Below are 15,954 nucleotides of genomic sequence, written 5' to 3'. Positions count from 1 at the left end.
CGATGACCTAATGATCCTGGTGTCTGTAGTCTTACGTGGTTCGTATAGTCCTGTGTTTTTATTTCGCGTTTGGTCCAATATCAATAATCGATGTCTTAGGGATCTTTATGCGTTCCATGTGATCATGCGTTTCTGTTTCACGCGTGGTCCAATAATGAATGACTTCGTGTGAACGACCGTATGTAGTCGTACTTATTTCACGCGGTCATATGTTTCTACCTCATTCATGGTCTAATAATCAATGGTCTATGAATTCCATCGTACGTAGTGGTATGTCTTAATAATCAGTGATCTTAGGATCCCATTGTGCGTAGTCATTACCCGTTTCATGCGATCGCGAGTTTCTGCATCATGAGTGGTCCAAATATTTCGAGAGTACTTCAGTAATGCAGATGTACTGCTGGGAAAGATCCAACTACACCATGGCTTTGCTAGGCGTGGTCCAGGGAACTGATATTTTTCTTGCATATGTATAATGACCCCGTTACGCTTCAAGTCGTTGTTCTAGTTTCTTCGCGGTTCTGTCGGTGGGTCCAATATCCTCGGAGTGGTTCGTAGCATGATCATGATCCATGACCGCCGTATTACGTTCGTTCGTGTCCTACTACTTCATAGTAGTTATTCATATCTGAATTGGACGATTCCGCGATCATGCAATCTGAGTTTTCATAATTTTTGAGTCACGCTACTTTGGTCCAGTGCCATTACGTTTTTCTACCTTCGAACTCTCCGTTTCCAAATTTTACGTTTGAATTTTCATATCCAGTATCTTATATTTCTGCAACGTCACAATCATTTCGAATTCGATATTTAGGATTCTGTACGTTTGAGATTTTATCGAGGAAATTTTATTTCATTAAGGTTAGTGTGGTGCACCGATTCACGTAGGACGAAAGGTCCAACCTTCTTGGAGGATTGCTAATAGCCATGGAAAATTAGTAACATTGTTGTTCCCTCGTTATCCGTCTAGTAATCGAAAATACATGAAAACATGGCAGATAGCGATGAAATCCTTTTCTTTCGTTATTAAACGATCGAAGCGTAATCAAGAGATGTCCAAAGTTGCAGCAAAGATCGTTGTTCGAATTTCTTTTAATGACAAATGGTTGTGGTATGTGTGATAGCATGATTTAGTCTCTATCTCATCCTGACGATAGTTTCGTAAACTCCATTTTCCTTTATCCGCCGTCTTGGCAGATCGGCGATGGCGATGATCGAGGACCAGAGAATATTCGAGAATACCCATTTATCCATCTATCTAGAAAATGGAGAAGAAAGATCAATCGTTGCCACTTCCTTTCTGTTATTCTTATCATGGAAAATAACTAAAACATTATGCCAATGACTAAACATCATATAGCGAGTAGAAGAAAATTCAAAAGTTTAAAAATTACATAATTATTCGGTACACACATCTGTACACCATAAAATCTCACGATGAACTGTCTGGTTGATATCCTTGTTCGGAGGAGACTAAGCTTCTTCTACATTTTCCAGGAAATCTATTTGGTGTTCGTAACAATATACTACACGCACTCTGGATAAATCTTTAGCACAACAATCGCTATTGCTGATATACAATTACATACAATATTATTGAGATATGTATAATTTTGTGTGCTAGACTAGATTGGCCGCGTAGTAGTGACACACGTATGTGAATATGAGTGTGGAAGTATGTGCGTACGCGTCATCTTGAAAAACAGATTTTTTTTTATTTGCGTTTATTTTACAATCAATTCTCGTTGGAGAATTTTAAGTAAATTTATCTGACGTAGTACTATGTCATGGTTAATAAGTGTTTATAGTATGTTTGATTCTATTTGAATCTAGTGCTTAGGTCTAAGGTGTGATGTCTTTTTAGCCTGAGGATCTGTTCCGACGAGTCGAGTAGTTGAATAATTAGAGGTTTTGGTGGTTGTTAACTCGTGTGCTGTGTCTATTGCTGAATTTTGATAATTCTTCTTTGACCGTGGGTATCTTGAGGTCGTGATGTATCGTTTCGTTGGTGACGTACCAAGGTGCATCTGTTAGGGATCTTAAGGTTTTCGATTGGGCCTGCGGATCTGTTCCGACGCGTCGAGTAGTTGAATAATTAGAGGTTTTGGTGGTTGTTAACTCGTGTGCTGTGTCTATTGCTGAATTTTGATAATTCTTCTTTGACCGTGGGTATCTTGAGGTCGTGATGTATCGTTTCGTTGGTGACGTACCAAGGTGCATCTGTTAGGGATCTTAAGGTTTTCGATTGGGCCTGCGGATCTGTTCCGACGCGTCGAGTAGTTGAGTAATTAGAGGGTTTTGGTGCTTGTTAACTCTTGTGCTGTGTTTATTGATGAATTTGGATAATTCTTCTTTGACCGTGGGTATCTTGAGGTCGTGATGTATCGTTTCGTTGGTGACGTACCAAGGTGCATCTGTTAGGGATCTTAAGGTTTTCGATTGGGCCTGCGGATCTGTTCCGACGCGTCGAGTAGTTGAATAATTAGAGGTTTTGGTGGTTGTTAACTCGTGTGCTGTGTCTATTGCTGAATTTTGATAATTCTTCTTTGACCGTGGGTATCTTGAGGTCGTGATGTATCGTTTCGTTGGTGACGTACCAAGGTGCATCTGTTAGGGATCTTAAGGTTTTCGATTGGGCCTGCGGATCTGTTCCGACGCGTCGAGTAGTTGAGTAATTAGAGGGTTTTGGTGCTTGTTAACTCTTGTGCTGTGTTTATTGATGAATTTGGATAATTCTTCTTTGACCGTGGGTATCTTGAGGTCGTGATGTATCGTTTCGTTGGTGACGTACCAAGGTGCATCTGTTAGGGATCTTAAGGTTTTCGATTGGGCCTGCGGATCTGTTCCGACGCGTCGAGTAGTTGAATAATTAGAGGTTTTGGTGGTTGTTAACTCGTGTGCTGTGTCTATTGCTGAATTTTGATAATTCTTCTTTGACCGTGGGTATCTTGAGGTCGTGATGTATCGTTTCGTTGGTGACGTACCAAGGTGCGTCTATCAGGGATCTTAAGGTTTTCGATTGGAATCGTTGAAGAATCTCTATGTTGGAATTACTCGCTGTTCTCCATAGTTGGGTTTCATAGATCCAAACAGGTTTTAATATGGCTTTGTATAGTGTAATTTTACTTTGCGTGTTCAAGTTGGAACGTCGACCGATGAGCCAGTAGAATTTTTTAAATTTTGCTTTGAGTCGTTTGTTTTCATCTAAGATACGTTGTTTCCATGTCAATCTTCTGTCCAGAGTCATGCCCAGATATCTGACTGACTCTTTATCTGGAATAGGCATATCGTTTATCGTCGCCTGTGGACAAGTTTGGAAAAACAGATGAATGCAACTGTTCCGTTGGCAGTATGGTATGGAAGATGGTGCTACAAAGAGAGTGCTGAAACGCTTGCAAATGTATGTCGACGAAGATCCCGGAGATCGTTTATTAAATAAATCTGAATCTATTTTAATATGAATTCTAAGTGTAACCTTAGTGTTCCTGTGCTTTCATTTCGGCAATTAAGATCCACAATTCTCAACAAATATATCAATTTAAAATTTTCTTATTGTATGTTAGAACTGTATCGTTGCTATTTTGAGATCATAGCATCTCGTAATGTAGAAATCGATCTCGATTATTGTCAGATATGACCAGCGAGAGCCGTTCTTACTAAAACTCTTCTAAATGTATTGCCATTCGTTTTCTAACATCGATACACCGCATCCGTAATTTTCATTAAAAGAAATACCAAATTTCCCGCAGATCCATATACAAACATTTTTATCCGATTCTTTCTTGCAGCAATTTTTACACCTATCAAGCAACGGAACGAAACGCGCATTACTCTATTTTATCGCGATTGATCTCGGCTCATTTTTCCTATTTTCCGGGTGCCATCCGGATCGCCATATTTCACATACTACTACATCAACTCCGTGTGATCCTCGTATGCGTGACCGAGTAGGTTCACAAGACGGAAAATTAGGATGATTCACAAGCACTCTGGTCTCTGCTATTCGTTTATCTGTCCGGGGAACGAGAGAAAGACGCTTCTCCGGAAGCGAAGGTGGAAGAGATTCGAGCGTGATTCGAAGGGTGGCTTGCGGTGCACCGTGCATTCCACCCTCTGTTCGCGTCTGTCAAGCCGGAAGGACATTTTAAAAGTGACGCAAGCCTATTTGTCTGCGGTGACCTCGATGGTGCCGTGACAACGCGCCACACAGTTCTCTTGTTCCATCCACTTTTTCGATGCTTTTCAGGATCTTGGTGTCATTTCGTACCATTCTGTCCCTTCGTGGCAAGGTTTTGCCGCTTGCGGGACGGTAAGAGCAACTCCCCTGCCCTTCCACGCCTTTTTTTCCATCCGTACGATTAATGGTACTCGTTTTCTCTTCGAATCGCCAGAAAAAGAGGAGAGACTCTGCGGGATATCGTTCTTTTTCTCGTGCTGGCTTTGCTGTAATGGACTTATGGTATGAAGAACTTCGCCGCTGGAAATATCACGTGCAAACATAATTTCATTTCGGAGCTGGTGTTATTTTGGCGTATAAGCGGGATATTTTTAAGCTACGTATTATTTGTTCGTTCTTTCATTTCATCGTGGATCATGGGTGAAATAATTTTGTCTCGTCGTAAGCTAATCGTAATCGCGTTTATTCGATCGAAAGAGTAAACCGATTTAATAAGATTTCCATATTTTATGTATTTTTTTATTTTTATGTATATATTTTATTTTATGTAATTAACGGAATAGATGAATATACTTTCTAGAAATTATGGCGGTACAAGTCAGTGCTCCGTGTTACTTTACTTGAGATGAAGTTTTGCATTTATCGTTACAACGAATTTTGTCTATTTATTAAAGTTACGAAAATATGTCTTGACAGGGGAAAGAAGTTACAACTTGGTCGACTATACAGCTACGTGGATTTTAGTCAAACGTTTGGAAGTTGAGATATACGTAAACTAACTTGCTCGAAATTTTCACCTGTAGCAACGTTTCTGTATTCGCTATTAGGAAAATATACGCTTAAACACACTTTTCCAATTCATTCAAAATTCGTCCTTTGTCCTGGCTTCTACTATCCTGCTAGATGGTCTTACTGATGAGCCCATTAGCGTATCCCCAATGAATACTTTCTTTTCTTTCCTCTTTCTTCCTTTAATTACCGCAGACTTGTACCATTATGATTCTCAGTCTATCGTATAATAAAAATCGCGAAGATAAACGATGTAAATGTCAGTAGTGATTTCCAATAGAAACAAGAAACACGTTTCTGTTAATTTCAACGTTTACGTCGTTTATCACTCGAAGGCTGTGAGTCTTCAAGGCTCACCACCTTTACAAATTCAGGTGGAAAATAGATGGTGAAGAAACGCGCATTGAATTAATTAATTTTATTTGTCTGACGATTTAGCTAACGTTTTGCGATCATAGTTCTATCTAGTGCTAGTCCTGAAAAGGTAAGATAAATTATCTAACAGTTAGCATTAGGAATTTCATGGAGAATACAAGATCATCGGAAATTGGAGTTTGAAGATGTTGAGAGTTGAAAAATGAAAAGTTGCATTAAGAATTTCAACACTACAGGAAATGGATTTGAATTGGAGAATATTGTGATTATTAAAGAGATGCGTTCTTAAAGAGAAGGAGACTTTAACGATCTTCTAAATCTTATCTACCTTTCTGATTTATTTATAAATTGAAATTGACTTCGACAAATCCCCATAAAATAAATATCGTCTTTAACTTCCCGCGACACTTACGTTTTAACTGTCCTGTCGAAAAAAGAACCAAGAAAAAGAGAAATATCTTTAAACTCGTCGGAAGAAAGTGACGACAGCTGTTGAGCTATACGTATCGAAACCACCTTATCGACTGTTCGAAATAAAAGGTCGATTTCCTGGCGGAAGGAGACCGATTTAATCAAAACGACAATTACCATCGGTGCAGGAGCCCGATATGTTCCGCGACACGTGATTTTCTCCTTCGAAGACGATTCCTTCTCTCGAGGAAAAAAGAATTCCAAGATAATGCCACGTGACGCGGAATCGAGATCCTTTTATTCGTGCAATCTCAGAGATATGGAAGAGCCAGCGATGCTGTAAGGGATGACTGCGAAAGAGGGTGCAGAAGAGGAGGCGAGATCTCTTACGGCTTTCCACCTCCTACCGTGATCGTCAATTTTCATCGATTACTCTTATTTCGTGCGCCTGGGTCCCCATAAACATCCCCATCCATCAAATACACCGCCTTGTGGTATCGTGACTCTTTCTCTCTCTCTTTTTATATATATAATATATCTATACATATAGAAAATATATATAATATATATATGTCGGAGATGAAAAAACATCGGGGCCTTTCTTTCGGAATGTTTGGCAAGGTCCCCGAAACTTTAGTCCAGACTTTTTATTATAGCTGTATTCAAATAATAAAACTGAGAAATAGCTGTTTACGATTGAATCTGAGTATGGTTGCCCGAGACTAATGACAGTGGACTTAGGCTCTGTTGAAGTAGTCACCACATCTGAAAAAACTCTACATCTGATCTTTTAGTTTTCTCAAGCACAGAAGCCATCGACAGCCTATAGACAAAAGGCTGGGACGAAGGCAGACCATAAACAGTACACAGACGACGATGGCTTCAGAGCTTTCAGCCATAGAGTAACACTGCTAGCGTGCGGGTCTGGACCAGCTCAAAATATATTCCGATTTGTATTTACACTTCTGCATTAAAATATATTTTCTACCTTACAATTTATCCACGCGTTCCTTTGTTCACATACATCTAATAACCTCAACAGGCTCGAAGTGACATAACCGGTCGCTGAACGTAGCCACGGTCACGGGAAGGACGTGTACCTAACAGAGGCATGGAGTAATTAAACAGCTCTTCTTAAAAACAAAGATCGACCCGAGGGGTACAGAGAGGTACGGAGAGGAGTATATAAGGGAGTTCCACTTGGACTGAGATTCAGTTCGATAAGTTCGACTAGTCCAGTAAACAAGTACGTTGAGCGTCACCAGAATTCTTGTATCGAATCACATTCGTCATTCCATTGACCGTGGATTCGTTATCGAACCTAAACTCATTGTCATCGACTTCTCGATTATCCAATCGCCGCTATTACTTGTTACACTCTATAATACTCACATTCGCATCAATAAATATCATCTATAGTATACGACAACGATGGCCAACTCACATGAAGATTCGTTAACGCCCCGAACTCCAACGATAACTTGACATATATGTCGAAGATGAAAGAACATCGGGGCCATTCCTTTGGAATTTTTGGGAAGATCCCCAATACTTTAGTCTAGACTTTTTATTATAGCGGTACTTAAAGAATAGAACTTGGAAGTAGTTGTTTATAATTTAATTCGATTATGTATGCCCGAGATTTATGACAGTGGGCTTGGGCTGGAAGTGACATAACGGGTCGCTGAACGTAGCCACGGTCATGGGAGGGACGTGTACCTAACAGAGACATGGAGTAATTAAATAGCTCTCCTAAAAAACAAAGATCGACCCGAGGGATACAGAGGGGTATGGAGAGGAGTATATAAGGGCAGTTTCACTTGGACTGAGATTCAGTCAGACAAGTTCTACTTGTACCGTGGACAAGTACCTTGATTCACACCCGAGTCGTGGATCAGTGAATTAAGTTCGACTTAGACCGTGGAAGAAATCGCATTCGTCATCCCGTTGACCGTGGATTCGTTATCGAGTCTAAGATCATTGCCATTCACATCCCGAGTGTATAATTACCACGGTTACTCGTCAAATTCTGTCATAATCATAATTGTACTAGTAATTATCTTCGCTCTTGCATAACAATAATGTCTAATCCGAAGAAAGATTCGTTACGCGCCCCTAATCCTAATGTGAAGTAAACATACATGTGATGTTTTAACGTATGCGGAGAATATGACGAACTTGCGGATCGAATATCGATGCTTAATGTTTCTGTTTGGAAATCGGATTCGACGAGTGCTTCTCGTATCACGTCAGAGTTCATCGAGAAATACCGAGATGCGTGGAAGATGAAACGACGTTTCCTAAGGGAGAAATTTTCTTTGAGATTTTGTTACGGCGCTCCAGGCGGAAAACGCGAGACAACGTTCACTGTTGGCTTTATGTCTGAATAACGAACTGAAAGCATCAAAACGTGAAATACGAACAGTAGAGTGTAATTATATTCTTGAAATCGTTACTTTTTTAATTACAGTTATGTTAAAACGAAGATTGTGTTTTTTGTATAAATTGAACGCGATAGTAGCTACTTACGCAATAACGAATGGGAGAATCGTATTTGAAATTCTAACTTATAGTTGTACGAGAAAGTTTGTATTTATATTGTGAATGTAAGAAGGAATAAAGTTCCTTCGATGTCGTTGTAATTATCAATTCGAACGTAGCTATCGTTAAAAAAGTAGAATTAAAATTTCCGGCTCGCTTTGCGCAATTAACGATTTCCTGTCGTAAACCCTTTTCCAGAAAGCTCTTTAATTAGGTTTAGAAATTTTTTATATATTTTCTCAATTCGTTTTATTTTTAAGAGAGATCAACCGCAAGATAAGTCGTTACGTTATAAGACCTGATCGTTAACAGACTGATCGGTGAACTTGGGGAATTTCACGATAGAAAGATGGATCTTTCGGTTGTGCTTTTCCCAGTACCACAATGTCCAAGAAATACGCGACAGGAGATTAAGTCGTTGAGCAAAGACGAAACTTATTGATCGATCGAAATCGAATCTATTCGCACAATGAAAATTGAACATTGCTGGCTGATCTTGAGATACTTTTTCCATTTGCAAGAATTTCTTGCAGATGATCGTATCGTCCGATAAAGTGGTCGCGTTAAAGATTAAAATCGAAAATTACCGCATCGATAAATAAAATTAATTGGTAAATAAAATTATTTCAAAATCTATATACAACATTGAGAATCACAAATTTTCGTTGCATTTATTTGCAAGTCAAATATCGTAAATTTAATTTCATGCCGATACTATAAATAAAATGTAAATATGAAAACGATGATGTTCGTACCTATGTATTTTACATTCGGAACTCTAGTATTTCATTTGTATGTTTTAAATTTATTTTCAGCAACAAAGATTTTCTACATAAAATACATCGTTTTCATACGTGGGAAGCAGTATATATTTGAAATTTCGATTTTTTGGAAATCACAGAATCGTGAAATCTACCCGAAATGGCGAAATGTTAAAAGCACATATATATACACAGTCTACCTTCGAGTAGAAAATAAATCTTCAAAGGAGAGTCTCCAACAACGGGATTTTATCTCCTGTTTTACAGTTGCCATTAACTAATCTGGTTCCACTAGATTCGTATATAAATACGAATGTAGTTACTGTTTTACAAGCTCGTCTCTTAAACGTTCGGTGTAACAGTCAACTTCGTCCGAGTACGCGTCTTTCGCATTTCTGCATTTTAAACTTTCCCCTAAAATGGTTACTACCCTCGCGGTGATTGTTGTTGCTTGACCTAAGAGCTGAGTAGACTTGATTAGATTACTGAATAATCTTGAATGTTATACAAGTATGAGACAAGAACTGTGTCGATAAAACTATTTTCTAAAAGAACGTACAAAGACAAGATCAACAGGAGACACGTGATAGTCGAATAAAATTATTTTCTATTATTTTCTGTCCTTTCTGCGTTGTGCTGCTTAGAAGAAAATATTATTTAATTCTCACGTGGCTTTTATTAATCTTTTTTATATTTGGTTTTAACGTTTGTTACATGTTCAGATTTTTAGAAACTGACGAGTTGGCAATTATGAACTGACAATTTTAATTTTCACAAATTAATATGTTTTAATTAAATTTGAAATTTCAAACACTTTCTTCGGTTTTCACTTGGCTTTGCCTGACATTAACTTCGAAAAAGAACATTCTGAAGTTAATTTACATTGATAAATCTTTTTTATTTGTCAAATTATATATATTACTAATTTCTAATAAATATATTATATTTCTAATAAAATAAAATGGATGTCAAAATACTACATGCAGGGGAAACCTATGCAAAACCGTATTCCTAGGTAAAACACTATATCATAATTAATATTTTCGCGATTAATTCAAAAAGTCCTATGATCATTTTGCAATTGCTTTCTGTTGTATTGAAGTTACATGTTAAGATTTTTGGAAGCTGACGAGTTGGCAATTATGAACTCACAATTTTAATTTTCACACATTAATATGTTTTAATTAAATTTGAAATTTCAAACACTTTCTTCGGTTTTCACTTGGCTTTGCCTGACATTAACTTCGAAAAAGAACATTCTGAAGTTAATTTACATCGATAAATCTTTTTTATTTGTCAAATTATATATATTACGTAAATAAATTTTAATTATTTTCTAATAAAATAAAATGGATGTTAAAATACTACATGCAGGGGAAACCTATGCAAAACCGTATTCTTAGGTAAAACACTATATCATAATTAATATTTTCGCAATTAATTCAAAAAGTCCTATGATCATTTTGCAATTGTTTTCTGTTGTATTGAAGTTACATGTTCAGATTTTTAGAAACTGACGAGTTGGCAATTATGAACTGACAATTTTAATTTTCACAAATTAATATGTTTTAATTAAATTTGAAATTTCAAACACTTTCTTCGGTTTTTACTTGGCTTTGCCTGACATTAACCTCGAAAAAGAACATTCTGAAGTTAATTTACATCGATAAATCTTTCTTATTTGTCAAATTATATATATTACGTAAATAAATTTTAATTATTTTCTAATAAAATAAAATGGATGTTGAAATACTACATGCAGGGGAAACCTATGCAAAACCGTATTCCTAGGTAAAACACTATATCATAATTAATATTTTCGCGATTAATTCAAAAAGTCCTATGATCATTTTGCACTTGTTTTCTGTTGTATTGAAGTTACATGTTCAGATTTTTGGAAACTGATGAGTTAGCAATTATGAACTCACAATTTTAATTTTCACACATTAATATGTTTTAATTAAATTTGAAATTTCAAACACTTTCTTCGGTTTTCACTTGGCTTTGCCTGACATTAACTTCGAAAAAGAACATTCTGAAGTTAATTTACATCGATAAATATTTCTTATTTGTCAAATTATATATATTACGTAAATAAATTTTAATTATTTTCTAATAAAATAAAATGGATGTTGAAATACTACATGCAGGGGAAACCTATGCAAAACCGTATTCCTAGGTAAAACACTATATCATAATTAACATTTTCGCGATTAATTCAAAAAGTCCTATGATCATTTTGCAATTGTTTTCTGTTGTATTGAAGTTTGCATCGACAGCGTCTTGCTGTAAACGACATAAGTCTTAATGAATCATCGACTTATTGCATTTTATTGTAGTTTTTGGAATTTATCGTATTTCCAAGTGTTTCTATCTTATATTCGATCGCTTTTGAAGCTGTACTACCATATTTTGATAATTGGTAGCTAAGTTATATGACAATATTTATTAAGAGCTTCTAATCACATTGTATCTGAAAAATTTTTGCTGGTCATTGTCGTCTTCGCATCCAGTTATAAACAAAAAGTTACGTGGCTGGAAAAACCGGCATCCCTTGAATACAAAAATGAATTACTCGCCACTTTCAGAGCGAAAAGAAGTACAACTCTACTTCGAAGTTGGAACAATCCGCAACAGCGAAGAAACAAAAATTGTTGAAGAAAAATGATATTTGCGTATATTACCAGGAAAAATATGGTGCGGGCTTCTTGCGAGAAGCTTGGATACGGCAAAACAGAAGAATTTCATCGTTTTCGATGTTATCTTTGTTAAATTGGATCAGGTATTTTGTGGTTTTCTCCACTCTACCAGGAAAGATAGGGAAAAATCGAGGTTTCGCCTTCTTGTTATCTTAAATACTAAAATAGAATACTTTACTTCTGTTCCTCTCATTTTTTCTTCATTATGAAAGAATCTGATAGATACAATTTGGTTCGCGCAATTTCCTTTACCAATAACAAAGTTAATTTCGATACAGGAATTTTGTACGCGCTGTATTCCGTATGAAAATTAAAAAAAAGAGTTGAAATCGATGAAACTTCGTAGTACAGAATTATTACACGACGAAATTCGTCAACCAGCAGGTAAATTCCATTTACCCGAAAACGTCACGTTATCGAGCAACTGTCGTTCGCATACCAAATTCACGCGTCGCGTATATGGAAACCTTCGAAGAATCTCTCATTAACCTAACCGATAAACGACGTTTTGACGGTAGCAAAGGGCTGTCTGTGTTTGCTTACGTCACTATACCCACGAGAATTACGTTATCCGCATGTACACCTAATAAATGGCTGATCAGATGAATTAGCGTGCTGCAATAACCGCGTAACAAAGCGCGTTCGCATAACGAAATGTCACAGCATGAATGCGCAGGAGTCGTTAATTAATCAGCCCTCTAGCCTGCCGCGTATTGGCCTGCTTGAATAAATGCCGCAGCATTGGAATCATCTCACCGCTAGGTGATAAATATCTCCGTATTATTCGTTATTCATATAACATGCATATATGCATATAGGGGACGAATTGTGTCGGAAAAGGGAAAATGGAGTCTGGACCAGGACGACCGTGTAGCGATTAATTCGGTATAAATTTACATGTAATAATATTTCCGTTTCACTCCATGGTATGCAACGGTTTTTACTCTGACACTCGCGCACGAATATTTTTCGTATCACGTTTACAAAGACACGAGTAAAATTTCGCAGTACGATCGAATATCCATCGTCTATAGAGAAATTTGTACTTTATTTATAGGTTGTTCCTATCGCGTGATCGACGATTTTCGATCGTTCGTCAGAAATTTGCTTTGACAAAGGATCAAAAGCTTACAAAGACGAATGATATCGCACTATGAGCGAATGAATAAGATAACGTACTTTTAATCCTCGGCTAATATTTTTCCGTCGTAGCGGATCAATTTTAATTAAACTTCAACAACCAAGTAGATACGAATTAAAACGATTACAAAAAATTAGGTATCTTTAGGGTCGCTAGGAAATTCTGACGTCTTATTAAATTTACTCCAAATTGCTATTATCCTTTATAACTCGGTGACACCAGCTGAAGATTAATTCGTGTTTAATGATCTGTTACGGAAGTGGATACTTGGATAAGTAAATGAGCACATCCTAAATATAATCATCTTAGACGACGAAATAATCTGTTTTTCTTAAGTGAGAAATTAAATATCGATGAAATCGCAGAATGATAGTGGCGATGTTAGGATATGTGTTTTACTAATACTACGGTAATAAATCGTGAAAGTTTCGCATTTATGTACAGACATTTTTCATAACTAGTTTAATATTCGAAAGCAATAGAAAGGATACGCGACTTTCAGGAACCGAGTGTCGCGTAACCACCGAGACGTTCTCGCGAGAAGCTATTTCAATAGCGAAGAAGCGACGTTCCCTTTTGAATCTTACGAGTATCCGTAGAAATCTCGTGATTCCTGTAATTTCTCCGCGAACCTAACCCCGGAGACAAAGAAACGAGGGCAGTGGGCAAGAGGGTTTCCTTTTTCCAGACTTCCAACAAGATTGCGGTTTCAAATACGACTGCCACTCGTGAAATCAGCCGAAATTTGCTCTCGTAGCAACTAACTGGTCCATTACTCGAACGTCTAACGCGTATCGTTCGCTTTTAAAATTTAATTCCGATAAAATTTTATCGATAGACTGTGGATTTTTATACGTTTTTATATTTTCATGAACGTATGTTGTTACTATAGGCCGTGTTCCTAACCGTCATAGGCGCGAACGTTTGCGAGACCCGAGCGTGGTGGAGGTCGTCTCCCAGAGAAGACAAAGGACAAAATCGAAGGGCAGTCAGTGGCAAATGAGAATTCAAACCGAATGCATCGAGAGGTTCGGAGGAATAAAATCGGAGTAGCTTAGTCAAACGAATACATCGAGAAATATCATAAAGTTGGGTCGAATTACAGTAACCAATTAATTGTATCATCGTTAAATCATTTGTGACGTGTTCATTATAATTTTAAATACCGTTAAATATACGAGTTTATATTAACCCTGTTAATTCGGTGTTAACAATCGTTTGAACTGCCTATGTTATCCTAATCGAAACAGGGGAAGCACTGATTCGCGGTGTCGATTATCAGAATCGCAGCGAAAATTTACGCCTCTCGCTATGGCGACTCTCCGCGAACGGTCGTAACATACGCAAAGAAATAAAATCTAAATAGAAATCGCGTATTACACGGACCGCGTGCACTTTTGCACCTTCGAGTTTCCTATAAAAATTCGAAGTCTACTTGGCGATTTATCGCGCGAAGCGCGAACAGTTTCCGAATACCGAAATTTTGAAGTTTTCAAAATCGAGAGAAGAGATACGATACGCTGTCGTTTTGATTTCGATATGAACACACAGTGTCTGTTGACGATGACAATAGATTAGCCCGTTTAATTTGTTTTGTATCAGTTTCCAATCAACATAGAACTTTGGTTTACGATGTTGTTCGACACTGGACTAATATTGACGGCGGTGCAACGTTCGCTCGACTGCTGTGCACTTAATTTGCATAATGAAACCGGGTAAAAGGTTTCTCAGAATTAAATAGTGTAGCGATACTGCTTTATTCGATATTCTCCTATCAATTTTATCCTATAATTACGTAATTCGTATAAGGAACCGATTTTCTTTTTTCCTTTTTTTGCTTCTTAATTTTATTTTGATTGGAACACGAAATTACGTGTAATTAAATGGGAAGGTGAAATGGTACTTCTTGCGGAATAACGCCGCGGGGTAAGTTCGTGCTGTGACGAGAAAAACACGAAGACAGGAAAACCTTAGAAACGCAGAAAGGCGAACGGTTAGGTGGCAAATAGAAGGAAGAGCAGAAAGATGAAATATCTCTCGAGGAAATTAAAATGCCAGTCTGACGCGGAAACAGAAACTCCGGTTACTTATTTATTCCATTATAAAAGCTTGTGGCGTTGGTTGCGCAAAAGTATCTGTATCAGACAGAACACGCTTTTCTCGTTGGCATCGCTTTAAAAATTCGATCTTTAACGTCTCATTTGGGAATACGATATTAAAAACTATGTTTCCCTTCCTCCTCTTAAAAACGCAGCATTCGCAGATGCCATAAGCGAGCTGTTGCTCGAAAACATGCGTTTTGAAGCAGCTCACGAGTAACCTTAGCTTTGAAAATTTATTCGATCGTCGAATTTTTATTAAAATTTCAACTTGATTAAGCGTTCGATGTACGATGATATCGGAATATTCGCAAAGAAACGAGAACATCTCGATGGAATTGAAATATTTACAAACTCTCAACACACACGTACACATTCTTGTTTAGCTGTGTCATTACTCTCCGTATTAGCAAATTATTCCGTTTTGCATTCTTCCTTCATCGTATCGTTGTAGTTCAATTAACGCTTGAATTTTCCTTTTATTTGCTCGATCGTTACCATTCCTCTAAATCGAATTCAATTACTTTCAACAACCTGTTGTAAGATATGCGTGCGAATGAATAATTAACGAAAACGTACAACTATTATTATACTTGTTCCTAAAATGACAAAACATACTTCATCGGCTAAAAGCAAGAGTAAACAACTGGCACCGAAAACAATATAAACACGAAGATTTGCTTCGAAAAGAATTGTGTACAGTAAATTTAAGAACAGATGCGAGACAAAAACATGCAACGAATCTCTCAGCTCGCGTCCCAATTTGTAGAAAGCTTCTCCGTCGCGTCTCGCAATTTTTTCCGTCCTGTTTGACCATCTGATATCCTACATTTTTACATTCTCGACGCCTTATTTGTCGTCGGGAGTTAGCGTCCAGTCGGAGAATGCAACTGAAAAATTGCAGAAACGTCAGCCGCACAAAGCCCGGGTTATTTTCCGGGGGCAGAAGTAACAGGACAGC

The 15,954-nt window shown here is 37.4% G+C and overlaps 1 protein-coding gene across 3 annotated transcripts in view; it reads left to right on the top strand.

Moving 5' to 3' along the window:
• Positions 1-15,954, top strand: part of LOC132916316 (uncharacterized) — a 223,853-nt gene that overhangs the window by 18,136 nt on the left and 189,763 nt on the right. Inside the window, exon 1 of one of the 3 annotated variants that reach the window (XM_060976217.1) lies at positions 13,812-13,943. The exons of 1 other annotated variant lie outside the window; for it this stretch is intronic. The gene's annotated coding sequence lies outside the window, so the exon portion shown is untranslated. Of the gene's footprint in view, positions 1-13,811; positions 13,983-15,954 lie in introns of those variants that run through there. One more of the 3 variants, XM_060976218.1, reaches the window with a different exon arrangement.

Source organism: Bombus pascuorum, chromosome 2, assembly GCF_905332965.1.
Source record: "Bombus pascuorum chromosome 2, iyBomPasc1.1, whole genome shotgun sequence".
NCBI classification, from domain to species: domain Eukaryota; kingdom Metazoa; phylum Arthropoda; class Insecta; order Hymenoptera; family Apidae; genus Bombus; species Bombus pascuorum.
The sequence above is the reverse complement of the archived record's forward strand: the minus strand, read 5'-3'. Positions and strand labels throughout refer to the sequence as shown.